This window comes from Pogona vitticeps, chromosome 3, assembly GCF_051106095.1.
Source record: "Pogona vitticeps strain Pit_001003342236 chromosome 3, PviZW2.1, whole genome shotgun sequence".
Classification (NCBI taxonomy): Eukaryota; Metazoa; Chordata; class Lepidosauria; order Squamata; family Agamidae; genus Pogona; species Pogona vitticeps.
The window spans coordinates 153252092-153268655 of NC_135785.1; the positions used below are offsets into that span (position 1 = coordinate 153252092).

Consider the following 16564-nt stretch of genomic DNA (forward strand, 5'->3'; position numbering starts at 1 on the left):
GATTCTTCGCAAAATGACATTTTTCGAACAGCTGATCGGCAGTTTCAAAATGGCCACCGGGTGATTAAAATGGCTCCCCGCTGTGTTTAGGGACAGATTCCTTGCTATACAGGCAGCAAAAATGGCCGTTGTATGGAGGATCTTCACTGGACTGTGAGTTTTTACCCCATTGGAACACATTGAATGGGTTTCAATGCATTTCAATGGGGTTTTTATTTTCACTTTACGATGTTTTCGCTTAATGGCGATTTTCCTGGAACGGATTATTGTCGTTAAGCGAGGCACCACTGTAATTTTTAATTTGATTCATTTCCATTCCTGATTTGTGTATTAAAGTTATCTGAGCCTCTTTCCATGATTCTGGATTTTTTTTTCTCCTTTCTTGATAGCTTCTTCCTGTAAGGCTTTATAGTATTCTGCCGGCAACCCATCTGATCCTGGCGTCTTGTTACTTTTCTGTTTTTTCCAAAGCTTAACTTTGTATATATAAAGAAAAACCCTACACTAGATGGACAGGAAGGGATTTATGAAGAGCAGATTGGAGACACGACACTGTGTGGATTTATAATTCAAGGTGCTAAGTGGGAGTTGGGCAGCAGCCGGCCCACTACTCCGCATGAAGATGGGCATCGTTATTGGTCCGGTGATCTCATTGTTTACAGTTTAATTTGGAGATACAAATCGATGGTGTTAATGGGGAGTTGGGCTTAGCTGGCCCTTTTGACATGGAGATTGGTGGATTTTGGAACTAGTGACTTGGAAGACAAGAGCTGATTAAGAGAAGAAGAACAGATCTATCTTACTGGGATTTGGGAAAGCTGAAGGCATATAGATGATTTATGGAACTCTGAACTATTGGGATAAGGCTATGTTATGACTATATATATTGTGTAATACAGCCAGGTTTAATTCTATATTTAATATAGAGAGTTCTCTTAAGTAAAGACTATCCTTAAATTACAGAGATGGCTAAGCGTAAAGACAACCCCCCAGGACAAGCAACAGGTTTATCAAAATTAATAACCCTAGACCCTTTTAAGAATTATATGCAGGAGATCCAAACTAACTTCATCAAACAGCTTACCGAGCAGATGATATCTCAGACCTTAGAGATCAAAGAAAAAAAAGTCAAGCCTTAAAACGGAAATTGAAAAAAATATGCAGAAGATAGAAGAATTTACCTAAGCAGTAGGAGTGGCAGAAAAGCATATAATGGAATTGGAACATGAAATGGAAGAGATAAAGAAGGAGAGCCTTTCAGATCAGAAATGCTTGATGTATTTGGAGATGGAATGCACATCATACTTTCTAAGATTTCAAAATATTCAAGAGGGAGAAGCCAAAGATTTAGAGCAGTGGTCCCCAACCTTGGGCCTCCAGATGTTCTTGGGCTTCAACTCCCAGAAATCCTGGCCAGCAGAGGTGATGGTGAAGGCTTCTGGGAGTTGTAGTCTAAGAACATCTGGAGGCCCAAGGTTGGGGACCACTGATTTAGAGGACCTACTAAGTTGGGAATTAGCCCCACAAATTGAAATGAAGCCTGAAAAATTCTGACAATCAATAGCCAAAGCTTATAGATCGGGTACTAGATATACTAGAAAAAATAAGCTGCCCAGGGAAGTCAATGTCAAATTTTTGAAAATGGCAATAAAAGACAAGTTACTGAAAATGAGTAGAGAGAACAAACTTAAAATCAAACTGGGCTGTGCAACAGAACAGTAATTCCAAGCACACCAGCAAATCTGGGGAAAAAAGTCTGGAAAAAAATCAAGCTGTTTCAATGTCCAATTGAAAGTCTTAAACTCAACCCAACTGAAATGCTATGGTGAGACTTTAAGAGAGCTGTGCATAAACAAATGCCTGCAAATCTCAATGAAATGAAGCAACTTTGTAAGGAAGAGTGGACCAAAATTCCTCCACAACAATGTGAGAGACTGATAGTCATATGTATAGAAAACAATTACTTCACATTATAGTATCTGCTAAAGGAGGTTCTACAAGCTATTGAATCAAAAGATGTACTTATTTCTTCACACATGGGTTCTCCTTTTGGCTTTATTCTTATTAAATAAATCATGGCACAGTGTATTATATCAAGTGTTGTTATTGTAGAGTGAGCTGATGTCCCACTCTACCAACTTGCTCTGAAGTAAACCCCATGCACCTCAATGAAAGTGATTAGTTTTTGAAGAACCGGCAGTGGCTATGGCATACTTCAGTAAGCATATGCAGCCAGACCTAGTAAAAAAAGTATTTTTGAGATTCTCCATCTTCTAAATGCCTGGATGGATTAAGCTAAAGAAAGAAAGAAAATTTATAGCAGGAATCTTTTTTCTTTTTCAGGAAGCAGTGATGAGCATAACTCCTGAGTTCGCTACCAACTATGTTCATAGTTGGCTGACCAGGCCACTTTTCTGCATCTCCCCCCCGCCCCCCCGAGAGGCAGGGGTGTTTGCAGAGGCCACCAGCATGTGAAGCCCTCTTAAAATGACAGTGGCAGAAGGAAGAAAGGTAAGGAGGCAATGGAACAGTGGGAACTTGATTTGTGGTTTGTTTGGGAATAATTCCTAAATCTCTGGGTCAGGATTCATGGATGTCCACAAACAAAGATTAACTGCCATTTTGGCAGTTCATGCATCTCTGTTTAATATGCATAAGGTGTGTGTGTGTGTGTGTGTGTGTGTGTGTGTGTGTGTGTGTGTGTGTGTGTGTGTGTGTGTGTGTGTGTGTGTGTGTGTGTGTGTGTGTGTGTGTGAGAGAGAGAGAGAGAGAGAGAGAGAGAGAGAGAGAGAGAGAGAGAGAGAGAGAGAGAGAGAAGGAGCAGTTTGTGTTAGAGGAAAAAAGAGCTAAGATAAGAATTCAGTAAAATTAGTCTGAGAGATTGGAAGTAGTGAGGAAAAGAGTGATTTCTGTAATGAAGGTAGTTAGCTGTGCAGAGAGGTATCTTTTTTGTTGTTGCAAAAAATGTGGAAATATGTTTTTCATTGGAACTTGTGTAAAATAATGAGTACGTTTTATAGTGTAGGCTTAGATCTTAGCTCTGGCAATGTTGAAGTAGCCATGGAAAGTGAACTCTGGCATTTTTCCTGACTTAGGTAAAAGGGGTAGTCTAGGGCAGTGGTCCCCAACCTTGGGCCTCCAAGTTCTTGGACTACATCTCCCAGAAACCTTCACCATCACCTCTGCTGGCCAGGATTTCTGGGAGTTGAAGTCCAAGAACATCTGGAGGCCCAAGGTTGAGTCCCTGTTGCAAGTTAAACAGCAACCTCAAACTTAGTGGAGGGGTTAAGGAATTGTTGTCATCTGGTGGTGGCACACACCACATAGAGGAAGGTGGGGTGAGCACTATGGGACTCTATGAAAAATCTCAAAAGTGGAAGAATAAACATTGCAAAAGAAAATTGTATTCTTGTTTCTGAACTCGCCTTGAGAGATAGGGGATTGAAAAGCACATTTGCTAGTAAGAGTGCTTTGAGGAACTGTAAACCATTGTTGTGTTTTAAGAGATCTCCTCATGGTTTTGCTTCATTTTTCTTGCTTTTTTGTGTGTGCAAATGGCTATAAAAGAGGATCTTCTATAAACAAAACAAGAACTGGATTATTTTTTCAAGTAACTGTGCATGTGTGCGACTGCATGACTGTATAACAAACATTCACAAATAGCCTCTCTAGTTTCAAGTCAGTTTCTTCTGACACACACCATCCACACATACACATATTCTTGGGAAAAGGACAGTGTAAGAAAATAGCTCCCCACTCATATAGATTTGCCTGCCTTTACAAATGAGAAGGCAGACTCGCAATATTGTTTTTGCTGTGGGCAAAACAAGTGTGTCCTAATTTTTGTTTTTCTTTAGACTGCCTGGACCAGGTTTAAAAATAATACATCCTTTTCAGGCCAAGCAGTGACTGTCCCAATAGGAATTCAGAATACACTGATAGCACAGTACAGACAAATACTGGCTTTGGAGAACGAAATTTAATGGTCTATTCCCCAGGAAGGGTTTTACCTCAGCATGATGAGCATATAATTAGAGGAGGATTGGGGAGCTGACAACCAGAAACTTTGCTACCTTCCCTGACACTTGCTGTCATAAACAATCTGTCTCTAAGCAACTGTGATAGCCAGAGTGTATGAATGTTATAAAGCTCAAGCAATTCAAGGAAAGCAGTGGGGGCAATCTCTCCTTGGACATACTGAGACAGCACCTGCTTATTGTCTTTGTGAAAACCATATGGCACCTGATCTGAGTGTTTAAGGGGAGTTCAAATGCTCAGGAAGGAGGCAGAAGTACAGTGTTACAGGTAAGTCCATCAGCAGTCAGGAGCATGGTTTTAAGCGCAAATAAAATGACTGTTGATAAATCATTTTGTCTGCTTTGTGAAAGAAGATGATAGGGCTGATGTCTGACATTTTGGTACTCAGCAAAAGTAAGGTGATGCACAAACACATACATACAGTATTCTAGATTTTGAAAGGTAAACAACTGGCATATGTTTGTTAGAACTTTGATAAATATTTTATTATTGGAAGCAAAACTAGCATGCTTGACTGCTCTCAGATTTTTTTTTTCTAAACACACTCTAATATGTCTTCATGGCTGTTTATAGCTGTTCAGTCATGAACCCATTCTCTGTTGTTTCTATGGAAATTTTTTAAAAAAAAACAGGAATCACAAAATGAATGTAAGGATATCGTAGTATTTCATGACCATTCAGATGTGGCTAACTGAGAGTCAGGACAAAACTGGACCATCACAGTAGCAGGAGGAGCTTCTTGAACAATGTGGGATGAAAAGTGGAATCTGGAGGAAGGGAAGAATGACTGGAATCCTAAGATCAGGAGATAATAGGAAGCTAACCAAGGAAAAAAATTCCACTCCTACCCTCTCTTCAGGACAGGTTTCTTAAGCAAAGCTGTGGGTGGGCAAAATTTTCCTAGCAAACTTCCTCAGAAGCAGTAGTAGATAGAAAGCAGGTGAGGGCAATGATAGAGGTAGCGGCCCCAGATTGGTCTGGACTCCATCAGCTCTTCTTATGCTAAACTGATTTCAAACTGCAGTGTTCAAGAACTATGTACATGTCTTTATTCTCGTTCCTTGCTTTTTTCTTCCTCCTCATTTCTGGACCTTACGACTTTCCTCCTTTCCTCTTTATAACATTTGTACATGATATGTATCTCCTATTTTGAGATTTCAAGCATAACAAAGGTTTACAAAATGTTGACATTGCTCATCTCATTGGCAATAAAAATGCAAAATTTAATTAATAATGCCATATCTTTTGACTGCATGCTTTTCACGTAGCATTGTATTGTTCATCAATTCATCAATTGATGAACATTCATTGCTTTGCTAAACTAATTGCCCTAATTGAATTAATGAGCTCTGACTTGCTCTACATGAATAGCCAAATGAATCACAGGTAACAAAGATGAAAACGTTTGAAATTATATTTAATCCAGGGATTCACTAATGGAAATAAAACAAATGATACAGATCAAAATATTTTAAAACCTCACCATACTTTTCAAGTTTATATACTTGTTCTGAGAATGGCTATCAGTTTGTGATATTTTGAAAATGACATTGGTGACTGAAACACCTGATGTATATTGTACTAAACCAAACTCTACCTAATAATAGGACTGTTCCTAAAAGACAGTTTGTACTATACTGAATAACTCAGTGGTTAGGACTCTGGCTGCAGAGGAAGAGGTAGGGAGTCCAATTCCCTGCTGTCCCTCCTTGACAAGGGCTGGACTTGATGATTCATAGGGTCACTTCCAGCTTTGCAGTTCCAAGATTATTATTATAAGAGGAGCTCCCTTTGACTTCCTTGACTTTGAGGAATTGTATGGGTTTTCTTTGGGGGAGATGACAAAAAGACTTGTTTATGGAAAGGCAGAAGCTTTAGTCAGTCCACAGGAGTTTTGTGTGATGTTTTGGATCCTGTCTAGTGTTTCAGAAACGGGATTAATCTGAACATAAAGCTTCCACTTTGTATTAATTAAACTAAAATGTATTGGTGTGGGCCAATATACAGTATTTTGTTGCTGCAGGTGAAGAACAAGATGACAGCCCCTTCTCATTCCATGTACAATGAGCAAAACAGCCTGCTTGCCGAATGTTACTTCAGCAGGAGCAACAGGTCATTGTCTTCTACTATACTGGGCCAAAACTGGAGTGGAGCCAGGTTTCCCAGGGTCAAAGTCCAAGGACTTCCTTATTAATAGGAACTGTGGTGTTATTTCTCCAGCTCCAGCTTCCCTGTTCCTCTGAGCTTAGCTGCAGTCCTCACAGTAGCTGGAAGAGAAATGGATTTTCCCAGGAAGAGCATCTTGTAGCAAGCTATCCCTTGTAATGCAAACTGTCTGACAGTAGTTTGCTCTTGAATGGTCAATTCAGAGTGACTAGCTTTTCAAAAGACCTGTTCTGTATTGCTGATGAAAATCAATCCAGCTATCTGCATTTTTGGCTCCCCTTGTCTCCCGTTGCTGGCTATGGGGCTGTCATGTTGAACCTCTGCACTTCCAAACTCACTGCACTGCTAGCCTGAATATAAGAAAGAGTGCCAGGGCAAACCGTATTGCATACAGATATCAACCTTTCAACATCTTCCATGCATCTGCTGTCTGAGGCAGTGGCCAAACGCTACCTAATAATAGGATTGTTCCTAAAAGGCAGTTTGAAAAGTGACTGTTAAAACAGTTAAGAATGATATAAAACAGTATTTCCGTGGCATAAGAGCCAGCTTTACAGGCATTTGATTTGAATCAACTCAAAGTTGTATTAGGCTGCACAGATCTTCACTGCACTGTTTTCTAATCACTTTCTGTTCAATCATGATAAGAGTATAAATACTTCATGGTTCAAGTGTTGCTGTGTGCTAATCTTGTGCCTGTTAAGGCAGTAACAAGATGGATGAAAAGAGTGTGTCTTCCAGCAAGCCAGTAACTTTTACTGTTCTGATTTCTTTTAGAAAAACAGCTAACAATGAATTGAGTCTATTTTAAAAATGCAATTATAACAGTAACTAATACCTTTGGGAGCTTTGAATTTGTACCTGTAATTACTTTCTTTAAAAAAAAAAAACTTCCCAAATATTTTTGTTTCACGTTTTCTAGTTGTATCAAAAATGGCTTCTTCATCAATATGGCATGAAGCTGGTGGTGTGGGGATAATATCACATTCAGGCTAGGAAGCAGAGGTGTCCTAAGCGATCCTACCTCCTCAGGTGGGGAAAGAAACCCCTCTGTCCCCATGACATGACTGTTCCCATCTGCTTTCCCTCAGTCAGTGCTCCTGAGGAATGTTGCTGTGGGAGCTTTGCCTGGGAAAGCCCTTGGATGGGGACAACGACAGTAGTGCCCCACCAAAATGCAGTGACACCCAAGGCAAGGAGAAAATGGCAGCAGAATACTCATCTGGCCCCATGGTTGCCTAGCAGCAGGAGCAAATGGCCTAATCTGGATCTATAGTTGTGAAAACCTTGGTTAGAATGAGGGGGACTTAAAGAGCAAAAGACTGTGCTGTTAATAAGTTTTACATATTATGCTCCTTCCTCCTTCTCTTTCCACTCCTCCTTGTATTCCTCAGTTGTGACTTTTTTGGGGATTCCACCCACCCCAAAGGCAAGATGTTTCTCTGGAGAACAACATTGGACAGAACTGGCTGTTTTCTAATGACTGAGATCTGAAACCTCTAAGACCCAGGCATTGTCCATAATGTCTTGACAGAAAGCCACATCATGAAGGTGATTCCCTTCAACAACCCACTGATAATGCCTGCTTAGAGACATCTTACATCTCAGCCCTTATAAAATTGGCAGCACTGAAGAGCTGTACAGTGGAGTCGTGTGTGTGGCTCTTAGGTGGAGCTGTAAATTTGCCACTTCTGGCAGTTTGCCATCTGGGTCAGTTTTTGCTATTTGCCTACTGGAAATCAGTCTTGCTGGATGGAGAAAAGGTATAATTGACCATGAGGACACTGTAGTCCTTCAGGGATAATGGTGAACTGCAATGGGCAGGATCACTAAGTGGCATAGAATACTTCATTGTTTAGCAAAAAATTCAGACCCATAGCTTTGGTGGCTGAACAGCCATAATGAAAGCTTGTGGGTTTCCAGTTCTAGCCTTGGCAGCCACTCAGAACTCCTCAGGTAAAGTCCCTTGTCTTTAGCTCCTCCTGAAAGAATCCTAAGTCAGTGAACAAGAAATGAAGCATGTGGTGACTTGCACAAGAGTGTAGAGAACTGAGGCTAGCAACTGTGGCCTTCCAGGTGTTGCTGGACTGCAACTTCTGCCAGCCTTAGCCAGCATAGCCAATAGCAAAAGATAGTGGGATTTGCAGTCCAGAACAATTGGAAGGGCTATAGCTGCCAAGCACTGGTACAGACAGCAAGAGTTTTGGGTTTAGCTACTATTAGCTGTTCCCAGTTTCAGACTGTAACTCAGTGTTAGAATTCTGTGCATTCAGAATGTCCCAGATTCAGTCCCATTTATCTATTGACTGAGCTGGGAAACACTCCTGTCTGAAACTCTAAAGACTTACTTCTAGTGAATGTCAGTGATACTGTCCTGATGCATAAGGCATTGTCCTATGTCCCAAATACCACTAGTATTTGATACAGGATGCTCTTAGGTCTTTCCACTACACATGTTTCCTAGCTCCTTATGTACTATTCCAGCCACTACCACCACCTACAAAGTATCTGTCGATGATGAGGATTTGCTCTGGAAATATGAGGATAGCACCATGAGTGACAAGAGCATCTCTTCCCAAATATCACTTTGCTGGTGCAGCAAGTCTCAGTCTTGAACCATTGAAGTGTTTCAAAGCAGAAACAAGGAGAGAATGTGGAAACTTGAAATAACTATTGGTCCTCGCCACATAGAAGTAGCTATAGAAGGTTCTATTAATCTTAAAGATGGATGAATTTTGGAAAACTTGCCCACAAAGCAAACATACTTGACTATCTGGGAAGAAGAAACGGGGGGTGTGGGGGGAGGAAAGGCTGCTGGAGGTTGCAAGCTCAGCAGGGAAATCCGAATGTATTTCCTTCAGTGTGAAAGGGTATGAAAAATAGTGTTTATCTCCCAGCAGCTCATGACATTGCATACTATTGGAGAAAGCAGCCTTCTGTGCCTGCACAAATAATGAGGAGGGAAAACAAGTTTCCTTTATGTGCTGTACAAATAGTTTGGCATTCACTTTCTTCTGACTCTTAATTAATTTCTTGGATTTCCCCTTTTTCTTCTTTTGCTCAGTTGAAAAAGGCACACCAAGTTTTTCTTATGAAGCAACATTCCTGTTTACCAGTGACCTTTACAAGCAACCTGTTTCCTGGCATTTAAAATTCCCATAGTTGCTTTTTAAAATTGTTCTTCCAGCCACTTGAAAGCAAATTCACTGTATTAGCATTTGCAAAAATGTACGTATGTGCCCCAGTCCTCAGTGGTGTTAATCAGTGCCATGCTGGGTCAGAGTAGTGGTTTCTGATACTCTGTCTCAAGAGTAATCATGGACTAGCACTCAGGAGGCCTGGGTTCAAATTCTTGCTCAGCTATGGAAGTTCACTGAGGGCGGGGAACTGGTAAACTGGTTAATTCCTTGAATATCTCACTTACCTCAAGTAACCCTATTAGGGTTACCCTAATTTGGTTCCAACTTGATAGCACAGAACATAACATCTGATTTATACTACAGTCCTATGCTTGCCAACTCCCATGCTGCTATGTCAAATCAGACTTACTCCCGAATAGGTATGCACAGGCTGTTGGCCTTTAATGATGATAATATTATCTCTGGTCCAAATAAAGTTAGTCATGACTACGACAGCAATTCATGCATTTTTGGGCTCGAGTTCATTACCACCCACTTTATTTCCTAAGCCTCCAAGTTTAAAACCTACTCTGTTCAGAGAATCCCTGACCCTTAGAATAAGCCCTGTGGGATCTGTAGGGTTATGATAATTAATTAACATTTGCCAATCCATTTCCACACGCTTTTCTTTGCTTCCAATATATGGATTGCTAAAGCTTTTTTGTGTTGATATTTTTTTAAAAACGTAAGAGAAACGGAACCTTTGTAAACGTTCCAAAGCATCTCAAATGGGTGGAAAAGATGGGGATGATAAGAATGGGCTGAAGCTAGCATTTTCTAACCTGCTTGCAATAGGGTGCATGTAAAGGTCAAGGGGGTAAAAAAGAGCACTGAACTAAATGTGCTCAATTATTTATATTTCACAGGGACACAAATCAACTCGGCTCTGATCTGATTGGATGCATGAAAAACAACAGTGTGCATTGGAAATCTACTGGACATCAAAGTGAAGGCTTCTATTTAATATAATTAATATTTTATTTTTAACAAAGGGTGACAAAAAGGAAAAGGGGGATTGAGGTTAAGGGGGAAAAGGAGAAACAATGACATATTAACATCCATTCTATACATATTGTCGTGTCAAAATTCCAAATTACTCTTTTTACTATTTTCTGCCTTCCAAATTTAAGTTCTCATTTCAATGTACGCTCTTTATACAATGTCTGTTTACTCAATCCATTTATAGAATAAGTCCCATCTTTCAGTTGCCTTTTGTAAAGGACAGTCCTTCATCACTTCTGATAAAATGTCCATTTCCGCTGTTTCCCGTATCTTCTCTATAAGATCTTCTTGTTTCGGTACCGTCAGACTTTTCCAATTTTTGGCATATAGAATTCTAGCTGCAGTGACTATGTATATAACTATATACTCTTTTGTCTTATCTATGTTATCAGGTATCATACTCAATAAAAACAGTTCTGGGGTTAATGGCATCTTACAGAGCAATATTTGTTGCAACACAGCATGTACTCTTTTCCAATACTGTTTCGCTACTCTAAAAGTGAAGGCTTCTTAAGACTCACAGATTTTAGCAGTAGAGATGTAATCATGTACTTAACCCCAGTCCAGAACCAGCACAAGACTTGCACCACTTGAGGATGTTGGATTTTCCAGAGATGCCCCTTTTTGGTTCAAACATTTTGGACCAGAAGATACTGATTTGGTCTGGAGTGAATAGGACCCCATCTGTTTTGGCCCAGATAAGATAAGTACAGACCTCAGAGTTAAGTCACCACTGCAGTGATGAATGAGGGTAAAGGACAAATGCGATGGATGGAGTCTCTTATGAAAAGGCACCTTGATAGTCATTGGATGGATACAGGGAGGCAGGAGTCATTGGTAAAGGCAAGCAGGTAGGCAAAGAGATGGAATGGTGCTGAGCAGTAGGCAGTTAAGTCAGGGCAAAATACACTTCCAGGCAAGCATGATCCATTTCATCCATCCTTGGACCTTGGAGACCTCCTCTCACCATCCCAATCTCCCATTTTTCTTACATTATGAGGGTTTGTGTAAAACAAACACCCTTTGCATCCTTCATTGGCGAACTTTAAAAAAACTGTGGATTCGGGGCATGACTGGTGACAACACTTCAAATCTCCCCGGATGGCAAAAGGGGATCTGTGAGGCAATTGTTCTTTTTTTAATTATTGAAGATATTCAGGGACCCATAGGTTTTGAAGGGACACATCTGAACCCTCAGGAACTCCATGAAACCTCTGCAGGATATATGTTGCCTCCCTCTGCCCCAGGAGCATTTTCAAGATTTAGAATTGAAATACTACACTGAAAATCATGCCACCAAGTCATCAAATGCCACCATCTCACAGTTCCTACTTCCACTACTCCACTGCTATCTTTAAAAAAAATATTATGTCCTGCCCATCTAGACTGAAGTCTACTCTTCTATGCTTCACTGAGGGAGCAGGCAGAGTTGCTGCCAGAAGACTTACACTTCTTTAGTTTCTTTAGTGAGCTGTCTCCTTGCTGTTTGCCTGCTAGAGCTTTTCTGCCTCTGTCCTGAGAAAAGCAGTTGTTGCTGCCTCCAAAGGTGGAATAGACTGTTAGTGAAAAGCTCTGGCCAATATTATTTTATAAGTGGATGTGAGTTTGGGTAATTAAAGACTTCCCCCTCTTGTCCCATGGCTCCACAGGTTCCCAGTGATGAACAGGATTACCTGGGACCTGTAGGAGACAGGGGAAATATTGAATTTCCAAAAAAAAATTGCCCTGGCTGATGACATCATCAGCTTTCCACCACAGAATTTATATGAACAGGATTTCAGCCATTATCTGGCTGTTCCCTACTTATTTTCGATGTCTGAATCTCCATATTAGTCTGAAGCACTCCTGTTTTTTTTTTTTTCATCATCCTGGAACTGTATCTGGACATTTCACTTTGATCCAGACCTCATATAAATTAGCTTGAATCAGTCTGATTCAACTTAGCATGTACGATTTCTCCTGAAGGAACTGAAACCTTTGTCACTTGTTAATCAAATAACAAACGCACACACCATGCCTCCATACACATGCTGGTGCTTAATGCTAGATTTCTAAAGGTAAATATACTCAATAACCTTGAATCATATTTGAATTGGCTGCTTTCTGCAGCTTAGAAATTGTAAGGTGGTGGTTAGTTTTATAGCAAGTGCTCTTCCTTTGCAGTCAATCAGGCCTGTTATTAAGGGACAAACCTGTTTATGCTTTCCAGTGTTCTGTAGCAAATACTGACTAGGTCTCTGAATAATGTTGTCATTGTTATTGGAAAACATGCTTTGCAGTACCCGTCATTTATCCAAGACAGTCTGTTCACCAATAATACCCTCCAATATATGCGAACACCAAACACCACCTAGAAAGCTATTGCAAGAGAACATTCACAAGACATATAAAGTAGAACTGTAATTGTTGGCCTCATCTTCAGTATGATAGGGATCACAATGGTTGCATATAGGACAGCCTTGAAAACTAATAATTAATAGAACTTTTCTTTATTCATGCAGATACAGACTGAAATGGTTTACCTCTCTGTAGAGCCTTTCAACAGTCTTGTGGGAGGTTTGTCTTAAGCTGCTTTGTTTGCTTTGAATTATTATCTGATTTGGAGAAGGGGATAAACTATTTTATGCAAATATGAAATATACATTAGCTTGCTGTCCCATTTTTCCTCTCTACAACTATAATAAGTCCCTGAAAGCAATGATTCCAAGCAACTTCTCACTTGGAAGACAGATATATTGATTTATATAAAATTTAAAACAAGCATAGTACCCTACAGAGAGTTTCGAAAGACAGGTTTCTGTCCAAAGGCTCAAAACCCTGACTATCAACAAAAGAACTGGAGTGGACAGAAGAGAAGACTGGAATGTGCCTATGCAATGTAAATTTTTTTTGGTACTGAATACTTTAAGGTAAAAATATTGAAAAATGGATAGGGAATTTCATTTTGTTGCTGTTTGTACAAACAGCCAAGAAGCATGGCTTGATGGAAAGAAGAAGAAAACAATACAGTTTACAAAATTTCTTAGATAGGAAATACTGTTAGCTTGTCAGACATTGAGGAGGGGAAACAGTCATAAGTGGAAGTGAAACAGAGCATCAGGCGTGGTACCCACTGGCAATGACTTAAGGAAAGCCTAGCATAGTGATGGTGAACCTATGGCACATGTGCCACAGCTGGCACACAGAGCCCTCTCTGTGGGCACATGAGCCATAAGTCACCATAGAGAAACACTTGCCTGTCCTCCGATCCTGGATTTTGGCACTCCTCTCTGCAGGTGCAGTAGTCTAGCGGAGGGGTGCAATGGTGACCATTACCAGTGTAGCTCAATGGGGGATTGGAGGACCAGCAAGTATTTATTTGTTAATACTGCCCAAAGGGGGGGGGGGACACCAAGCATTTAACCCTTGCAGTGCAGGAGCAGTTGTTTTTTCTAAACTAAAACCTCAGCATTTGGGTTTTAATTGCAGTATTGACACTTTGAAATCAGTAAGTTGATTTTATGTTGCAGTTTGGACAGTCGGGCTCAAAAAGGTTCACCATCACTAGCCTTGCAGAAGAAAAAAAGTATAAAAGCAACAGGAAAACAACAAACCAAGGGAATGCTCCAATTTGGCTGAAAGACACCACAAAAGGGAAGCATCATTGTCTAAAGGCAACCACTCTAAGTAAAAAGGCTGGCTGTTAAATTGCCAGGAGGTGAGAACTTCTTCCAGCTTCGTAAGATGGTGAACAAATGGTTTGTGTGCATGTGTGTTTGGGGGGCAACAGTCTCTGAAGTTGATCCAGGACAGTACTTTTTTTAAAACAGCTATTTCTTGAATCCCTCAGCCAGCACAGGCACTTGCTGGAGTCCGGAGACCTATAAACCAACACCTTTTCCAGGTGCCATGCTGAAGTTGGAATGGTTGGCATTTGAACATTCTGAGAGAAAAACATGTTTCCCCAGCTCCTCTAATTCTGGACTGCACAACCCTTCACAGTCCCAAGAACTGCAGCCAATCTTGACTGAAAGATTGAGAGCTGCCCATGGGTGTGTGTGTGTATGTGTCAATGTATTCACACACAAAAATACACATACACATTCACCATGTAGTGAAGACAAGGTTGTTACAGAGTTTCATTTATTTTAATCCCTCTTTATGATGATGATGATGATGATGATGATGATGATGATGATGTCTGTCTGTCTGTCTGTCTGTCTGTCTGTCTGTCTGTCTGTCTATCTATCTATCTATCTATCTATCTATCTATCTATCTATCTATCTATCTATCTATCTATCTATCTATCTATCTATCTATCATTTATTTATTGGACCCTTTCATTATTGAACTGCAATGACTCTTGAGTGTGCAAACAGCAGCACTTGGAAAAGCATAGGCTCACTGAGATCAGCTGTCAATTTCCTAGAAGATGGTCTGGCTTCCATCACTCAAAGTTCAACCCCTTTATACTGGCTCTTGGGATATACCCACAGAAGTAAAGACAGTTCTGCTCAGTGGAGGGGACAACCAGTAAAGAAAGAAGGTTAGGTAGAAGTGACAATTTTGTTTTCAGGATGAGGGGCATATTTATTGTTGGAGGCATGGCGGTAAAAGATAAATCTGACAAGGTCAAAACCAGTGGCAGCTAATCAGTTGAGGTTTATTGGAGAAATTATATATAACCCAGAAAGGTTAATTTGGTGGAAAATGGAATCATCAGAAATAAAGGTAGATATTGAAAAATATTTATTTTGTTTGGTTAAGAAGTATAAAATAAGTGAAATTAAAAGCCCATTCTTAAAGACAATGTTAAACATATGGTATAAATATAGAAAGAATTTATGCTCATCTAACTCTCCATTTGGATTAGTGACAGAAATAGAGAATTTTCCTGTCAATATGAAAATGTATGTGGAATTATTTAAAGAAAAAAAGTGATTAGATTGAAAGATTGGTTGTAGAAAATGAGATCAATAGAGCAAATGAAACAAATTCTTCAGAGTAAGAGTATCTCATGGTTGAAATATATACAATTAGAAAGATGGACTAATGAATGGGTAAAGAAAGATAACAAAGGTAGAGAATACACGAAGTATGAACAATTTCTATTATCATATGAAGACATTCAGATGACTGATTCAGTAAAGGGCACAGTGAGTAAAATTTACAGATTCCTGCTTGATTTAGAAGAAGAAGAAAGTGATAAAGAAAGGGTGAAGCTAGTGGGGGAACAAGACTTTGGAAAAAGGCGAAATGAGGAAGAATGGAGGAAGATGTGGAATATGAGGGTTTTAAGATTTATGTCAGGGAGAATAAGGGAAAAATTTAAACTGTGTCTAAGATGGTATTTATCATCAACATAATTAAATACAATTAATGCTAGTTATCTGAATGTCTGTTGGAAATGTGAGAAGGAAATTGGTACATACTTACATATGTGGTGGGAATGTGAAAAAGTACAAAGATTTTGGAAACAAATTTTTAAAGAATTAAATGATATATGTGGAAAAGACATAGAACTGAATACTGAGAATGCTTTGTTATCAATATTTGAGAATGTGGAATATGAAAAGATGATGAAAGAATTGATAACTAATTTATTAACAGCAGCGAGGCTAATAATAGCTAGGCAATGGAAATCAAAATCTGAATTTCAAATGGATGAATTGTATAATGAAATATGGAATATAGCTATAAATGATAAATTAATTTGTAATCTAAAGGTTAAGAAAGGAGAGTTGAAAAAAATATTTTTAATGAAATATGGGGCAGATCATTGGAATATGTATTAACAAGAGGAAAGGGGAAAGCTCCAAATCAAGAATCAATGCAGTTCTGGAGAAGAGAACAATAAAAGAGGAAGAATATAGATGGAGGAAAAAGATTATTGCAAGAGGTCCCATCTACGGTGGTGAGGAATACAGTTAAATTGTATTTTGATTTGAGTATTTTATGTTTATGTTTTAGTTAATAAAAAAATAAAAAAAAACAAATCCAGTAGTAGAAAAAAAAATAAAATCAAGATGATGGCTCAACTTGGAAAGCCTTTTGGTATTTCAGCAGCTATTGAGTGGATTTAATTGGTGGATCCCCTATGTGCTTTGGGAGGGAGAGGAGTGCTGTCCTCTGGACTATACAAAATAAGAAAAAAATAACTTCACTGCTTCATTTTGCTTTGCTCTGCTCTTATTTATAG

The 16564-nt window shown here is 39.5% G+C and overlaps 1 long non-coding RNA gene across 1 annotated transcript in view; it reads left to right on the forward strand.

The window, feature by feature from the left end:
* Positions 1-16328, forward strand: part of LOC144588454 (uncharacterized) — a 31763-nt gene extending 15435 nt beyond the window's left edge. The window contains exons 1-2 of the long non-coding RNA XR_013544030.1: positions 1-12941; positions 13895-16328. The exon at positions 1-12941 is cut by the window's left edge and continues 15435 nt beyond it. This is a non-coding gene — a long non-coding RNA (uncharacterized LOC144588454). The remainder of the gene's footprint in view (positions 12942-13894) is intronic.
* The last annotated feature ends 236 nt before the right edge of the window (positions 16329-16564 follow it).